Source organism: Ovis canadensis, chromosome 1, assembly GCF_042477335.2.
Source record: "Ovis canadensis isolate MfBH-ARS-UI-01 breed Bighorn chromosome 1, ARS-UI_OviCan_v2, whole genome shotgun sequence".
In the NCBI taxonomy this organism is placed as follows: Eukaryota; Metazoa; Chordata; class Mammalia; order Artiodactyla; family Bovidae; genus Ovis; species Ovis canadensis.
In genome coordinates this window covers 443,114-459,414 of record NC_091245.1, presented here as the reverse complement: position 1 = coordinate 459,414, position 16,301 = coordinate 443,114, and the positions used below count along the sequence as shown (strand labels likewise).

General features: G+C 55.4%; 3 long non-coding RNA genes across 3 annotated transcripts; 2 read left to right on the top strand and 1 right to left on the bottom strand.

Annotated features, from left to right (window-relative positions):
- Positions 1–4,331: 4,331 nt before the first annotated feature.
- LOC138436751 (uncharacterized) lies at positions 4,332–7,393 on the bottom strand. The gene is made up of 2 exons (XR_011255567.1): positions 7,187–7,393; positions 4,332–4,989 (listed from the first exon to the last, which is right to left on the bottom strand). It is a non-coding gene; the product is annotated as an uncharacterized lncRNA (long non-coding RNA).
- A 157-nt stretch (positions 7,394–7,550) lies between these two features.
- LOC138436742 (uncharacterized) lies at positions 7,551–11,338 on the top strand. The gene is made up of 4 exons (XR_011255564.1): positions 7,551–7,688; positions 7,937–8,071; positions 8,247–8,355; positions 8,504–11,338. It is a non-coding gene; the product is annotated as an uncharacterized lncRNA (long non-coding RNA).
- Positions 11,339–12,243: 905 nt separating this feature from the next.
- Positions 12,244–15,966, top strand: LOC138436746 (uncharacterized). The gene is made up of 2 exons (XR_011255566.1): positions 12,244–13,460; positions 14,300–15,966. It is a non-coding gene; the product is annotated as an uncharacterized lncRNA (long non-coding RNA).
- Positions 15,967–16,301: the final 335 nt, after the last annotated feature.

The window sequence follows — 16,301 nt, the reverse complement described above, 5'->3', positions numbered from 1 at the left end:
GTCATGACTTAGCGACCGAACAACTGAAAAGTGCAATTAGAGACAGAATGTGAATCAGCCGCGGTAGGAGCATGGGCGGAAGGTGGGAGAGGATGCGGGACAGGTATCCTTGAGAAGGAGACAGAAACACCCTCTCACGCCTGGGAGGAAAAGCTCGCAGGTTTTTGGAGGCTGAGGAGATGGAGCCAGTGGGTCAGACGATTTCCTCTGTGAGAGGAGAGACTGGCTTCCGTGCTGCCTGAGTCGGGAAAGAACCTGGGAGTGGGGCAGCCTGGCCATGTGGAGTAGCTGCTGGGGAAGCAGAAAGGAATTCCTCCAGAAGGGCCTTGTGAGGCCCCTTTGCAGACTGAGTTAGAGGAGCACCAGCCGCCAAGGCGCGGGATTTTCCCTATGATTCTCCACAGGCCTAGGAAGTGACCAGTGTGCCTTCACACACTAGTGTGAGCCCCCGAGAAGCGAGGACCCCAGGCCGCTCTGCACTCTGCTCCTCTCCATCCCTTCCACACCAGCGGGTCTCACCTAGAGCGCCTAGATCTTCCTGACCCAGGGATTGAACCTGGGTCTCCTGCATTGCAGCCAGATTCTTTACCATCTGAGCCACGGGAGAAGCCCTTGACATCTCCGTGTATACCATCTGCTTTTCTGCTTTTAATTACGTGATCTCAGATTCCAGACTGAGCAAACTGAGCTGAGAGCGTCCCTGGGGACACAGACAGCCATGCGTGAGCTTGGGGACAGGGCTGTGCCTTCCTCTGCCTTGGCTTCCCTCTCCAGCTGGGCTCTCACCACGCCTCGGGCAAGGGCAGCGGGAGGCACCGGACAGCAGCTGTGCTGCGGTGGGCAGGGCCCTGCTGTCAGGAGGTGGGGCCTTGGGGAGGTGCGGAGGTCATGTGGGTGGAGCCCCACGAATGGGGTCGCTCTCCTGGTTACAGAGCCCCCGGAGCCCCTCTCCCTGTCTCTGTCTCATTCTCTCTGTCTCTGTGCTTCTGTGTCTCTTGGCTTAGGAGCCAGGGCTGCGAGGATCTACTCTGAGCTCCCGGGCTCCCAGCCTTGTCCATGGCAGTGGAACCAGATCCTCAGGAAACCTCCCCACCAGCATGCGGTCTGTATGCGACCTTCCCAGGCTCCAGCCACGACTTCCCACCATCCTGTCCCTCCTGCCAAACTGCTTCAGTGAGCAGAGCTGGGTGCCAAACACATCCTATGAGCTTGTTTCTAAAATGATATTCAATCAGCATGCTTTCTGGTCCATTTCCTAATACCATAATGCAAGACACAGGGTAATTACTCCAAATGCAAGGAGATAAGGAGTCTTTCCTTTGGTTGCAAAGACAATTTATTCAGTGTTTCTTCACAGATGAATCCTCAGATAAAATACAAAACTGGAAAGGTTTTAATACTTTCCTATTTTATTTCTTGGCCAAAAAAAAAAAAAAAAAGGAGAACAGAGAATCATCAACAATAAAGCATCTTCTCTTTGTGAGCACAAGCTAAATGCCTCCTGCTTTCTAAATGTCACTGCTACAAAATACGTTTATGACTTCTGGAATCTGCACTGTTCCACGTGGGCTGCAGAGGCACCAGTGGGGTGAGATGTTCTGAACAGGACAGTGTGGCCCAGCTACACACCTCCAGGCCCCCTTCCACCCAGTGCAGGCAGGTGGGCATCTCCTTGGGCTGTCCCCTCCCCTCGCCCTGTGCTGGCCATAGGTGGTGGCCAAGGGCTCAGAGCTCAGTCCTGGACGAGAGCATCACCATGAAGGACCGTGGCCGTAGGGCTGGACCGACCACCCACCCCCCACCTGCCACTCACACTTCACTGATGTGTCCCCGCCAAGGTACCAACCTCAGGCTAGAGAATAATCCATCCCAAAGAAAACTTTTGATCCGTTGGGAAAATGTAAAAATTAGGTGACAATTAAACCCATACCTGATGGTTTATTTTATGTCACCTTGGCTAGGCTGTGTGTCTTTCTATGGCAAGTTATATATGATAGATATTTATAAACAGCAGTTAAGTCTCACAACCTGGAGGCTGGATGCCTGAGATTAAAGTGCTGACCTGGTTGGGTTCCTGTGAAGGCTGGCCTCACAGTTGCAGATGCTGACCTCTCCCAGTAACCTCCCTGGGGTCTCTTTTCTAAGGGCACTAACCCCATTCACTGGGCCCCATCCTCATGACTCATCACCTCCCCAAGTCCTCACCTCCTTACACTATTACTCTGGGGGTTAGGAGCCAAACGTATGAATTTGGGTGGACATGAACATTCAGACCATAGCACCGCAGGACTGTTTGGGGTCAAACACCACCTAGACGTCACCATGAAGATGTTTTTAGATGGAACTGATAATTACGTCTGCAGACTTTGAGTAGAGCAGGTCATCCTCCATAATGATGGGGGCCTCCTCGAGTCAGCTGAAGGCCTTATGAGGAAACACTGAGCTTCCCCAAGGAAGAGGGGTCTGTGCCCAACCACGGCCTGACTCCAGCTGCAGCATCAGCTTGTCCCCGGGTCTCCAGCTGCTGGTCTTCCCTGCAGATTTCTTACTTGCCAGCCCTACAGTTGGGTGGGCTATTTCCTTAACATAAAGCAGTCTCTAGACAGATAATAGATAATTGATCAACAATAGACAGTAGAGCCTATTGGTTCTGATACACTCTATTTCCTGCTGCCTCTGACAAAGGGGTCAGCCCTGGGTCTGTATTTCCGCAGTGCACGTGCCCACAGGGACTGCACACAGGCTGACCTCAGAGGCGTGGGCTCTGGCCACTCCAGTTTGACCCCAGACACCACCCAGGCCGTGACGGGCCAGCACCAGCCTCTGGGTCTCTGCCATCGCCTCAGCCCCTTCCCCCTCCACAGAGGCCCTGTACCAGGGCCATGTGGGGCAGATGTGGGCAGCTCATGTGGGAGGACCTGGTTGGCACTAGGGGATAGATGGGTGGGTGGGAGGGTGGGTGGGTGGAGGGTGGGTGGAGGATGGTGGGTGGGTGGATGGAGGATGGTGGGTGGGTGGATGGAGGATGGTGGGTGGGTGGAGGATGGTGGGTGGGTGGATGGAGGATGGTAGGTGGGTGGATGGAGGATGGTGGGTGGGGGTGAAACTATGAACAGCTGGATGGGTGGATGGGTAGACAGACGGTGGTCGGTGTGTGGGTCCACGGATGCGTAGATGGGTATGTGGATGATGAAAGGATGGAGGGAGGGATGAGCAGCAAGAGTCATCCCCTCTCTGCAGCTCCGAGCCTGCTCAGTCCAGGGATGATGTCCTCCTGCCTGGACTACTGCAGTAGAAAACGACCCGCCCGTATCAGCGCTCACAAACCGCCATCCACTCTTCTCACTGCAGTGAGGAGTAACGCTTCACAGTGATGCTTGGTCACATCAGGCCTGCACCTAAAAACCTTCCATGACTTCCTTTTGGTCTGAATAACGTCCTCACCATGATCAGTGGGCTCTGTGGGACTCAGCCTCAGCCTTTACCACCTCTGTCCTGCCCTGAGCTCAGGCTGTCTCCAGGCTCCAGCTCCCCTCTTCCACTCCTCGAGTGCCCCAGGGTCTCTCCTTGCCCCCAGAGCTGAGACACGGGGACGTTCTGCCCCAGCCTGTTACCGTCTTCTGGAGAACGCCTGCTCACCCTGCAACTCTAAGCAGAGGTGTCCCCAGCCCCTCACTAGCCTGTCGGCCCTCTGCGCCACCCAGGACCCTCTGCTCCTCATGCTCACCACCACGGCGCTCAGCCTCCTGTGGGAGGGGTCTGACCGTGTCTCTCTCAGGGCCTGAGGGAGCCCATGAGGGGCTTTCCCTCACCGTTGTATTTCCAGTGCTAGATCAGGGTAAGTGCTGGAAATCCTAGATTAGCTATGAAAGCTACATGATGAAGCTGGGGCAGCATGGTTTCTTGCAAAGGGCCAGGCATAAACTTCTCCTCCAGGTCCATGTGGTCTCAGTCACAGCAGCTTAGGGCTGCCCTTGAAGCTCATAGTAGCACAGGGGATACGACCAACAAGCATGGCTGAGTGCCAATAAAACTTTATTTACACAAACACCGATGGACTCGATTCAGACCAGGATTCATAGTTTGCTGATGCTTGATGACTTGCTGAGTCATGTCTGACTCTGCAGCCCCGTGAACTGCAGCATGTGAGGCTTCCCTGTCCTTCTCCATCTCCCAGAGTTTGCTCAAGTCCATGCCTGCAGGGGGCGCTCCGCAGAAAGAGAGGCAGTGGAACTTCCCTCCGCAAAGCCGAGGGGTCCCGAGGACAGGTGAGCCTGCTGTCCCCCAACCCAGCCCCTCCGAGAGTGAGAAACAATCAGACGCGACAGGGGTTCCGTCTAAGTAGTTCCGCTTTATTGCCACAAACTCTTGGTTTATATAGGCAAGCAAGGGGGCTTTGTGAGGGTTGCACCAATCACGTTAAAGGTCAAATTGTAATATGCCATAGTTGCACCAATCACGTTAAAGGTCAAGTCGTTATGCGCTTCATTGTAACAACAGTCTATGGTGATCACCCGCTGTCCACGTGCATGGAAATCAAGAGGCCAATCAAAAGTTTTAACAACAACTTAGGCCAGGCCCTCATCTCTTCTGCTCTAAACCGCAAAGCTAGCCCTTCTTTTTTCAAGGTTTCCCATTTAGGGCCCCACACATGTCCATTAAGTCAGTGATGCCATTCAACCATCTCCTCCTCTATCCTCCTCTTCTCCTCCTGCCTTCAGTCTTTCACAGCATCAGGGTTTTTTCCAATGAGTCAGGTCTTCCCATCAGGTGGCCAAAGTATTGGAGCTTTAGCACCAGTCCTTCCAATGTATATTCAGGGTTGATTTCCTTTAGGATTGACTGGTTTGATCTCCTTGCTGTACAAGGGACTCAAGAGTCTTCTCCAACACCACAGTTCAAAAGCATCAATTTTCAGTGTTCAGCCTTCTTTAGGGGCCAACTCTCACATCTGTACGTGACTACTGGGAAAACCATAGGGTTTGACCCCTGTGATAGTTAAACACAAAAAAGAGAAATTGATTTAATTGGATAAACATGAATATGCCTCTTTTCTTATCTGCTTTCATTATAAGTTTTGATCTTTAAAATGTAAGCACACCAACAGATTATGGGTTCTTCAGAGCCATTAATAACACCCAAGGGTCTTGTCTCTTTACTTTCATTAACAATCAGGCATTCTTAGTTTAAAAAAGGTGATAATTAACATACAATATGCAGCGACAGAGGCCGCGCATTCTCGTTCTTAGTGAAAACAGTTGCCAGCCGCTCATGCAAGTATTCCTGTTGGACGACCCTGACCTCAGCCTCTCCCACACAGTGCTGCAGTCCGCATTCTTTCAGAGCCCAGATAAGAGTATTGGGGACTCAGCTAAATCTTTCCTAATGAACATGGCTTAATTGTCCCAGGAGATCTGCTCAGTGCTTCAAGCCAACATAATATAACCAAAAATAAATAGAAACAAAATCAACTGAAGAACCAGTGTGCCTGCTCAGGTCAGATGAAGCCAGAGGGCTGCCAGAGGGCACAGCGAGCTGCATTGCCTGGAAAAAGTTAAACACCAGAGAGCATGGTGGCTCTGATACTTTCTAGAAGGATTAAAGTCACTTTCCCAGTCTTTATGAGAATTGGGCCGAAGCTTAGCTGGTGCAACGAATTTAGAAATGAATGCACTTGCATTTGAAGATGATGTGTCTTTGCCTTGATAGCTAAAAACTTTAGAACGAATCTGAACGTCAACTGCAGGAACCTGCTTCTGGCGTGGTTTGGGTGTCAGCATCTTCTCACCCTCTCTAGTAATTTTCAGTATGCATTTCTATTTTCATGTAGTTATTTACCGGAGCATTTTATGGAAAACCGGCTCAAATCTTTTTGGGTGCAGGGGTAGTTCAAATGCACTGAGACCCTCAGTGTTCACTTGCTAATCTCCTCCAGAAACCCTGTTCTCCTCGAGTGACAAGGTCAGCAGGGCAGCACGTTATGTTCCTGTCACTGCCAACTCGAAATATGAAGTTTAAAGAGTTTCACCATCAAATGCAGTGTCGTGGACTGCCCCTGAAGCAGGTGTTTATAGTCACGTGTGCAAGTGTGAAGCAAGCACAAATCCTCAGTGGAAAACGGGCAGAGGACACGAGCAGACAATTCTTTTTAAAAAACTGCACAAATTAGCACACTAGGCACGGATGAGCGTGCCGTACCATGTTGCGTGGAGGTGACAGATGCCAGAGCCCGGAGGAGGTGCAAAGCTCACAAACAGATGCGGGACCGGCAGGAAGCCGGGGACGGGCCTTCCTCCCCTGAAGCAGGAGGACGCGCCCTACAGAAAGCCGCTCGATCCTCCAGGCATTTGTTGTGAGCACTTAATCATCGATCATTTGACGTGTACTCACTAGTAAAAGGCAGGACTGTGTCCCCCCTCTGCTGACCTTGGCTCTTGGGGGCTGATATGAGCCCCTGATGAGCCTCATGAGCCGGGGGAAGTAGAACAGGCCCAGGTCCAGCCCGTTATGGGGGGGGCGGGATGGGGACATGACCGGGAGGTGGGCAAGGAGAGCGTCTACAGCTCAAGGGAGCCAGGGATCACTGCTCCCCCTTCCTGCAGGTCCCCAGGCTCACTTCCAGGGCAGTTAGCCTGACCACCGCCCACTGACGTCAGTAACTCTCCTTCCCTCCAACGCAGGGCCTCCTGTGAGGGGCCAGAGGTCATGACGCCATCTTGTTGCCAGTCACCGCGGCCGCTGAGCTGAGAGGCGGGCACTGTGACTGTGTAACCGGTGGCCTGGCCCCTCCCTGAGCTGCTGCCTGGGCTTGGCTTGGGGTGCGGGGGGCGGGGAGGGGGTCTGGGGAGACAAGATTCATAAACAGGTGACAGAGGGAAGTGCCGAGAGGAGAAGCAAGAGCCTGGGAGAACGGCAGCGCCCGGTCTGCCCCTCCGAGGGACCCCCACCCCCGCTCGGTCTGGCCCGGGCCCGCGGCTGCAGCGTGTGGGGTCTCAGTGGGACCAGCGGACGTCACAGCAGGGGCACGGGGCCTGAGACGCCAGGCGCCTGGCAGGGCCCACACTGGGTGGGCGCACCCCGCCCCTGCCCACCGCCCCCCCGGGAGCTCCCCCTCCCCCTCCTGCGGCTGCAGCTTTCCTGGTCACGGCGTGAGCCTCTCCTCTCTCTCCTCCGCCTCCTTTCTCACCACAAAGGGCGTTCATGTCACATCCCTGAAGCTGAGAGGCCTGAGGGGCGGGACCCAGTCAGCGAGGCCCCCAGAGCCGGCTCAGGGAGCCGGCCCGCCCCTGCGCTGGGAGGCCCGGGGCAGAGCCCTCACGCCGGGAGGGCAGAAGCGCCCCCTGGTCTCCCTCCCCGCCCGAAGACGCCGGGGCGGAGCCGGGGCGGTGCGGGGAGGGGCGGAGCCGGGGGCGGAGCCGGGGCGGCGCGGGGAGGGGCGGCGCCGGGGGCGGAACCGGGGGGCGGAGCCGGGGGCGGTGCGGGGAGGGGCGGTGCCGGGGGCGGAGCCGGGGGCGGTGCGGGGAGGGGCGGAGCCGGGGCGGCGCGGGGAGGGGCGGTGCCGGCAGCGCGGAGGCCGGGCGAGCGCGGAGCCAACCGCGGAGAGGCCGCTGCTGCCGGCGGGCCGAGCGCGCGTCGGAGGGAAGCGGGGTCGGGCACAGAGCCCTTACGGACCCCGAGGCTGCCCTCAGGTAGGCGGACCCCAGAAACAGAGTTCCCCAAAGTGGACGTTTTCCGGGCGCCTTCCTCCTGCCGGCGGGAGGGGCGGGTGAGCTCAGCCGTGTCTGTGGCGGAGACTCGGAGGTCAGGGGAGAGGGCGCCCGACCGACGGGCCTGTGACCGCCCGCACCCCTTCCCCGGCCGCGTCCCGCCCTCCTGAACACCCTCCGCCCGCCCCGCAAGGGCGGTGAGTCGCCTCCGCCGACTGAATCCTCTGCAGGAAAGTTCTCTGTACCCATCCGCGCTGGGCGTGCACCTGGACCAGTGAAGGAACTTTACAAGGCCGGGCAATCCCCAAGCCTGCTTCCCCGGCTCACCTGATGCGCCCCCGAAATGCTTCACACACGGCCTGAAGGCAGGTGTTTCTTGAGCAACTGAACCTTCCTTACTGTCAGAGTATTTTTCAAAGTAAAAGTCTTCCCCACTAAAGAGGATCTTGTGTGTCCATGGGGTAGATGAGATCGGAAGGGTTAGGCTTGGGGTCAGAGTCAGAGTCCGGGTCAAAGTCAGGCACTCTCACCATTCCACAGTCAACGTCTGTTCCTGGGATGACAGATCCAAGGCCATGTCCGCGCCCCTCCACTGCTCTTGTCCGGGCTGGAGTTCTCAGAACCGCACTGCCTCTCAGGCTGATCAGAGGTAACAGAGCTCACTTGGGCAGACGCACCCCGTCGACGAGGGAGGCCGAGGTGTAAACAGGGAAGATCTAATGATCCCAGGGCAAAGGGGGCAGATGTGGGAATAACACAGAAGTAGCGTGAACCACAAATGTTCTTTGCTGTTACAGAAAATCAGGCGGTCCCAAACACCCACAGCTGCGGCTGGTGTGCCTGAGGCAATGATGGAAGGTGTCCAGTAAATAAACACCAAGGACCTCCAAGATACTCGGAGCGAGGCATCGATGCCTGAAGGGACACTCGTGTGCTGACCCGTGCATAGACGTGTCTGAAAGTGTCATCTCATCCTGCCCACATCTGTGCTCAGTCCCCACAAGTCTGCACTGTACCTCCAGCTCCAACCATCACCACGTGGATCACAAACCCTCTGCTTGGCGTAACAGGAACTTGGCAGAGGCTTCATTCTGGGAGCCCTGGCTTAGTGCAGGGTGCCAGGACATGGCCACTTTGGAGCGGGTCTGCTCGGCCTATGGGTGCCATCCATACACTAAGCCAGGTCCCAACTCGTGTTCCAAATCCACGTCCTTCCCCAGGAGCTGTAGGCCCAAGTGTTTCAGTCCTCAGGCAGGTTGTGGTTCTGCCCCGGGAGCTCAGCCCCAGAACCGTGGGGGATACTGGTCTCTCACTTTCGCACAAAGGCCACAATGCCTCTGGCTGGCGTGATGCCCAGATTCTGCCCCTCAGACACATGTGTGGCAGCCCTGCCCCCAGCACCTCCCACCCGGCCTGCCTATGACAGCAAGGTCTTTGAACAGAGAATTGAGTTAAATGAGGCCATTCAGGTGGGCCCTGATCCAATAGACCCGGTGTCCTTGTGGGAAGAGGAGGTCAGGACATAGGGACCCACACACACAGGGTGGCCAAGCGAGGACACGGGCAGGAGACGGCTGTCCACAGGCCAAGGGGAGAGGCCTCAGGGGGACCGGTGCTGCCCACACCTGGGTCTTGGGTTCCAGCCTCCAGGACGGGAGACGGGAAATGTCTGTTGTTCGCACTACATCCATAACACTCTGTTACGGCCGCCTGATGGGCAAATGCAACTGCAGCCCCAGACTTAACCCCAGATGGCAGGAGTGAGCGGCAAGCAGGGGCCACTTGGCTGACCTGCCTGTGGGGTCGCTGAACTGCAAAGAGGGTGATGGTCTCCAGCACCTTCCCTCTGAATGCCAGCCGTGTGGTACCTCCAGTGTGGACACCAACTTCTCTGTCATTTAAAACCTCCATCGCTGCCTTGATACTTCTCAGGGTGACAGCTATGCTTCTCTCCATCTTGTCTTTCTTTTTCCAAAATGGAGCTAAAAACACACCAGCTGAGAGCTGGGCTCCCCTCCTCTTGCTACCGTTCAGTTGCTAAGTCACATCGACTCTTTGCAGGGACAGTTGAACCAATTCTACACATTCTAACGGGAATGGGGCCCCAGGGACAGAGTGGGCTGCACCCCACGATGGGGCAGCTCCAAGTACGAGTGACACAGATGTCATTACTCGTAAACCCCAGTCAACGGGCAGCAGCACCTGATGGATGAGCGGAAACAAGCCAGGATCGTCTCAGAGGCCCAAACAGGCCCTAATTGGCAGAAAACCCCAGGCAGAGCGACCGCAGGGCCACAGGCCTGCTCCAACCCGGACGTCAAGCCCTGCCTTCAGTGAGGTAAAGAGTAAAGTCAGAGGAACTTTTCAGAGCAGGAAGCAAAGGACACTCCCTCAGAGATGAATCTGGAGAGAACCTGAGAAAAAGTCAACCAGCACGTGAGTGAAACACAGAAGAGGCAAACCTCCCAGATGAAAGAGAGAGAAAAATGGTTAAAATGCCAAAAAGTGGCACCAGAACATGCATTTCACCCTCAACTATCATCAGAACTTGTGTGGGGTCTTGTTACACATGGTCAGGTGGGCGTGTCTGTGATTAAGTGAGAAACACCTCCCACTGGTTCATCCACTTCACCGTGAGGTTTGGTGACACCATGGAGCTGGGAGTGGCAGGGTCATAGGACAGCTGTCCCCGGATTTCAGAGTCACGGTCAGCAGGAGTGTGAGCAGGGGCTGGGTACCTAGGGGTAATGTGGGGTCCTCAGCGGGAGACACAGGAGTGGATGAGCCACCCCGCGAGGGAGACAGTCAGACAGTGATGGGTCAGGGCGGCCTGGTGCCCCGCAGGGGATGCAGGTGAGGGAGGGGGCGGCCCGGAGTGGGGGACCAGGCCCCCCTGACATCCCCGGGGTGCAGGGTGAAGGCCTGGCCCTGGAGTCTTGGCAGGTGGGAGGGTCCAGTAGGGAAGGATGGGCCGAGGGTGGCTGGATTAGAGGAAGGCGGGGTGGGGTGGGGTGTGGGGAGGGGTGGGCAGGCGTGGGGAGTGTGGGGGCGTGGGGAGAGCTACAGGAAGGAGGGTGGTGGGTTGGCCCTGGGTTGAGGCGAGGAGGCCCCTCGGGTCCCCCCCAAGCCCGGCGTCTGCAGTCTGTGGGGAAGAGTGTCCCGAGGCCACTTTTCATCTCCTCACCGTGGATGGAGAGGGCCTCCTCATTGCGGACAGAGCGGGCCTTCTCTCCGCTGATGGACACCTCCTCTGTGACCTTCCAGTTGGTCAGCAGCTTAATTTGGGAAACACCACCACCAACCCACAGTCACCACTTTTTAACCCACGCTTGGAATTGGAGCATCGATTTCATGTAGGTCACAGCAGCGCCAACACCCACAGGCTCAGTCAGGAAGTGTCCTGACTCGAGAGGCAGAGGCCTGTCAGCCGTGAAGCACGTGTAACCCTGTAACGAGCCAGCCCTGCACATGCACCTCTCCCAGGTCCTTCCTGATGCCAGTGCCCTTGACCTTCACTTACCCGCCTTCCCATCTAGCAATGCTGATTGGTCCACTTCAGGGCTTTCAGGAGAAATGCCCCTGGAGGTGATATTTTCGGTTTGGGTCGCTTTCATGCCTATTTGGGCTTCCCTGGTGGCTCAGCTGGTAAAGAATCCGCCTGTAATGTGGGACACCTGGATTCGATCCCCTGGTTGGGAAGATCTCTTGGAGAAGGAAAAGCAACCCACCCCAGTACTCTTGCCTGGAGAATTCCATGGAGTGGAACAGGCTGCAGTCCATGGAAACGCAGAGTCAGACATGACTGTAGGACTTTCCCTTTCACTTTCATGCCTATTTACCAGGGTGGGTGGAGACCTGAAGATTATTCTTTGTTCCTCAGTCTTGGACAAACCCTCAAAACCCCCATACTAGGCTTCAGTAAAGCTCTCCAGTAAAACTATGAAGATTTCATATGACTCATATGTGAAGCCATCATTCCTACTGAAACCTGGTGCCATGTAACAATTCCATACCCTGAAATTTCTAATTGAAACTCCAATTAAAGTGTCAGACTTTTAACGGCAGAACCACTGCTTTGCTTGGAAGCTGAAGGGGGAGGGAAAACTAATTGCATTAAAGCGAAGGGCCCCCAAATGCAGACAGCACTATTCTCTCAGTGGGTTGGCTGAGGCTGTTTGTCAACATAAACTGAAAACCATTCAACAGTCATCATTACGCTGCCTGCCGCCAGGAAGCAGACAGGTATAGCCGACCACTCTCACATTCTATGGACTGTGAGCAGCCCAGATGCTGTTACACGGGTGCCCAGAACACTTCCAGGAGACATTTGGCTGTTTGGAGGTCAGTGACCTATCAGTCTAGCTGGATTCCCCCATGGTGGGGCCAGGAGCCACACCAGACGATTGGTGCCCAGACAGCACCACCTCCAGGAATTTCCAGGCTGCTGAAGACCCTGCATCACAGCATTCTTCCCCTCTGGCCAACCTTGTTGTGGTGACAAAGCAAAAGGCTGCACAGTGTGGGTTCAGGACACTGAGATGCAGCCCCTGGTTTTGCAGGAAAGTATCAACTGCATGTGATGCTCAGAGGAAAAGCTACCGCAACTTAGAGTTCGTGTCAAGGTCCTGCCTGCAACACCTGTACCCAAAGAGCAGGGTGTGTGGTGGGCTTACACAGTGGGGGGCACAGTCGCCACATTTCACATGACACATACAGGAACCCGGAAGAACACATGAACCACGTAAACGTGCATTAGGGACACACTCACTTTACTTCTGTTGATTCAGCTCAGTTCAGTCAGTCGTGTTTGACTCTGCAACCCCAGGGACTGCAGCACGCCAGGCTTCCCTGTCCATCACCAACTCTCGGAGCTTAGTTAAACTCATGTCCATTGAGTCGGTGATGCCGTCCAACCATCTCATCCTCTGCCATCCCCTTCTCCTCCTGCCTTCAATCTTTCCCAGCATCAGGGTCTTTTCCAATGAGTCAGTTCTTCACATGAGGTGGCCAAAGTATTGGAGCTTCAGCTTCAGCATCAGTCCTTCCAATGAATATTCAGGACTGATTTCCTTTAGGATGGACTGGTTTGGTCTCCTTGCTGTTCAAGGGATTCTCAAGAGTCTTCTCCAACACCACAGTTCAAAAGCATCAATTCTTCGGCACTCAGCTTTCTTTATGGTCCAACTCTCACATCCATACATGACTACTGGAAAAATCATAGCTTTGATGATTAGACTTTATCAAAATTAAAATCTTTGCTCATCAAATCACTGCTCTGACTGCAGATATATATAATTCTCAAAAACATATTTGACAAAGAACTGACACCTAGAATAAATAACATCAAAATTCAGTAATACAAACCACTCAAGAAAAATAATGGTGAAAACACCTGAACAAACACCAAGCCAAGTGCTGGGAAATAAGCACATGAAAAAACTCTCAGCAGACCAGCCACAGGGAGTCAAGCGTGAATACCACACAACAGGAAGAACAGCAGGATTTACACAGCTGACAGCGCCGGCGGGGACAGTGAAGACAAGCCGGGGGGAATGCCCAGCAGCTCCAGAAAACTAAGCCGGTGCCGCCCCTGCAGCCCAGACCCCCAGGGGCAACGGAAACAGACGTTTTCAGGAAGAGAAGAGGCATAGCAGACGCTCAGCAGCCAGACATCCCGCTGCAGAGGAGCCCGCAGGCAGGAGGGGTGGAGAACAGGGAGTGTTCACAGAGGTCCCTCCTGTCCCCACCGCACAGGTGAGTCTCGACAGGTGAGCCTGTCACGCATCCTGTCCTGTGAGGCCACGGGCAGGCCAGCCCTTGGTGGAGACATGTCAGACCCACGATTGCATCAGGGAAATAGCAGGGGACCTGGAGGGGCCCCGGGAACCTTGTCTCTGCAGGGTCCGTCCCACACTGTTCGGGGTAGCCCGTGTCAAAGCTCCACGAGTGCTCAAGCACTCACTGTGTGTGAGCTCTGCTCCAGAAGGAGAAACTCTGTGAATGGGCATCGACCTAGGGTGGGCGGAGGATAAAATTGGGGAAGTGAAGACAGGCGACTGGTGAGATCTAACTGGCAGTTCCTAGTGGGTCGGACAGGTGTTCACTGTAAAATGCATTCTGTTCGCAATACATCTGGCGTTTTCTTCCCTTTTAATTCTTCCCCACTTCTTCCCAACATTTCTCTGGAAAGCGCATGTGCCTTCTTAAGTGAGAGCTGAAACAGGCATGAAGAGAAAGGCCCAGCATTCATCCAGTGTTGTTTCTAAGGGGCCCTGTGTCAACAGAGGCATCTGGCTGTGGACTCACAGCTGAATCCAGGTCCCCAGCTGTATCACCAACACCAGTGATGTCCCCTGCCTGCCATGGTTGGGCGTGATGAGGCCACAGTGCTTCATCTAACACGTGACCAGCTCAGGGGTCAGCACCTGTGGTGCAGTCAGAGAGGAGATACACCCCCATGGACCTAAGGTGGGAATGGGAAGGAAAGCTATTCAGAATTAAGATATAGAAGCAGAATTAGGACTGAAAACAGTAAACATTCAAACTTAAAAGGTTGCTTGTCAGCCTGTAAAGAAACATCGTTTGATCTGCAGGTCTGTGGTGCAGATCTGACTTGCTTGGGGCTCCACTGGCCACAGAAATGGGGATGGTCTCCAGACTGAGTCTGCGTTTGACGTGGGTGGCTGCACCGTCGGCTTGAAACCCCAGAGAAGTGAGCTCTGACAGCCCATCTGCCTGGGACCCGACGAGCCTGAGAGTCGTGTCTCATCCCCTCCCATGTCCTGGAATCTGTGTGGAGCTTCAGTTCTCTTCCGTTGTGGCTGAGACACATTTTAAACGTTTTTTAAAGTTTTACGACTCATTTTCCACCAGGTTGTCCTGTGCCTTCTGTTTTGCTCCAAGAGAGAATTACTTTGTTTGTATGCGGCTGATTTTGCCAAATCCTGACTATGTTCTAGCTGGACCAATCTAAGTGGAGGCTGGAGGACCCAGAAGTCGGGTGGGGGGGCCTGTCTGGAAAAGGAACCCTTCCTCACTGGCTTAAAGCTGGAAAGACCCTGCTGCCAGGAAGCATGCCCGAAGGTGAACTCATCACAGAGAAGGCGTCTGCTCCAGAGCACAGAGCCAGGCTGCGAGCCTGGGAGCGGGAGGGTGAGCCCTGGGGGAGGGGGCTCTGCCCAGCCCCGGGGGTCTGCGGGTGCTGTTCACCCCAGCGCTGGAGGCCTGGGCATTCAAGGGGCCACCCCCCGGGAGGGCCTCCCCAGTGCACCCAACCCTCGCCCAACACGGACCCCTCCCCTCCCCCTCTGCATTCTGGTCCCTGCTATTAGGGTGGGCGGCCCCAGGCCCCAGAGCCCCACCCCACCTGCACACATCCTCCCCAGGTGCCCAAGCTTCCCCACCTCAGGGTCAGGCCCCTCCTCTGCCCAGCGCCATGGGCTCTGCTGGGAGGGCCACCGCGCAGATGCTCAGGGCCACTCCTGACCTGTTCCTCAGTGAGGAGTGACCGATGGGGCCACTGCCGCTCCAGCTCTCTGCACCACCTGGTCTTGGGCAATCAGTCCCTCCACCATCTCAGACACCTTTGGAGATACTGGGTGGTTCCTGACTGGACCAAACAGAACGTGCCACCAAGTTCAAAACCAGAGCGATGAGAACTAGCATCACCCAGCCCTCCCTCCCTCCCAGGGAGCATCTTGGAATCATCCCTGCAAGGCTGGGCCCCGCCCTCTGATCACTGCAGACCACACTTTCTCGTGTCTTCTGCAGCCCCCAAACGTGAGAACATTTCTTCCCCTCCCTCGGCATTTCTCCCTGTGCCCCGGGGAGCCCCTCACCATGGCCGCTCTTCTCTGGGTGGGCTTACGGTCTGCCTGCCTCCCCACCACCCCCGACAAAACAGGCCGAGCCGGCAGGAGCCTGAGGGTCGAAGTGGCAGCAAATGACTCTGCTGCTGTTGCCCTTTGTGATATCTCTTCTCTCAAGGCAGGGAGTGCTCAGCTGCTAGAATTTAGGCCGCGTGCTTATAAAGCATTACTTGTCAGAAACACGGTGTGGTCAGGGAGAATAACCCTTGAGGCACCGCCCATCTGTGACTGCAGACCACCCCGCAGCACGAGTAGCAGAGACAAGCAGCTCTGTGCTCCAGACGCTGATGCCGACCTTAAATGTGGAAGGAAAGGAACCGATGCTTTTAAGGGCCAGTCATGAACTAGGCCAATCAACAGGGTGATTATTATTAAAATATTCATAATATGGATACTTTAATATGAATCTAGAAGTTGCAGCTCTAGTAATTTAGACACATTGGATACAATAAGCACATCAAGAAGTCTCTGAAAAAGAGTTAGACATGCACACCCTCTGCCCATCCAACCACCCTCTTCCCTCTACCTACCACCCACCCATCTGCCCACCTGCCCACTCGCCCACCCAGCGAGCCAGCCACACATCTGCCCACCCATCCACCCAGCCAGCCACCCACCCATCTACCTACCCGCCCACCCAGCCAGCCAGCCAGGCACCCACCTACCCACCTATCCACCTGCCCACCCACCTGCCCCCCCTGCCCGCCTGCCCGCCCACCTGCCCACC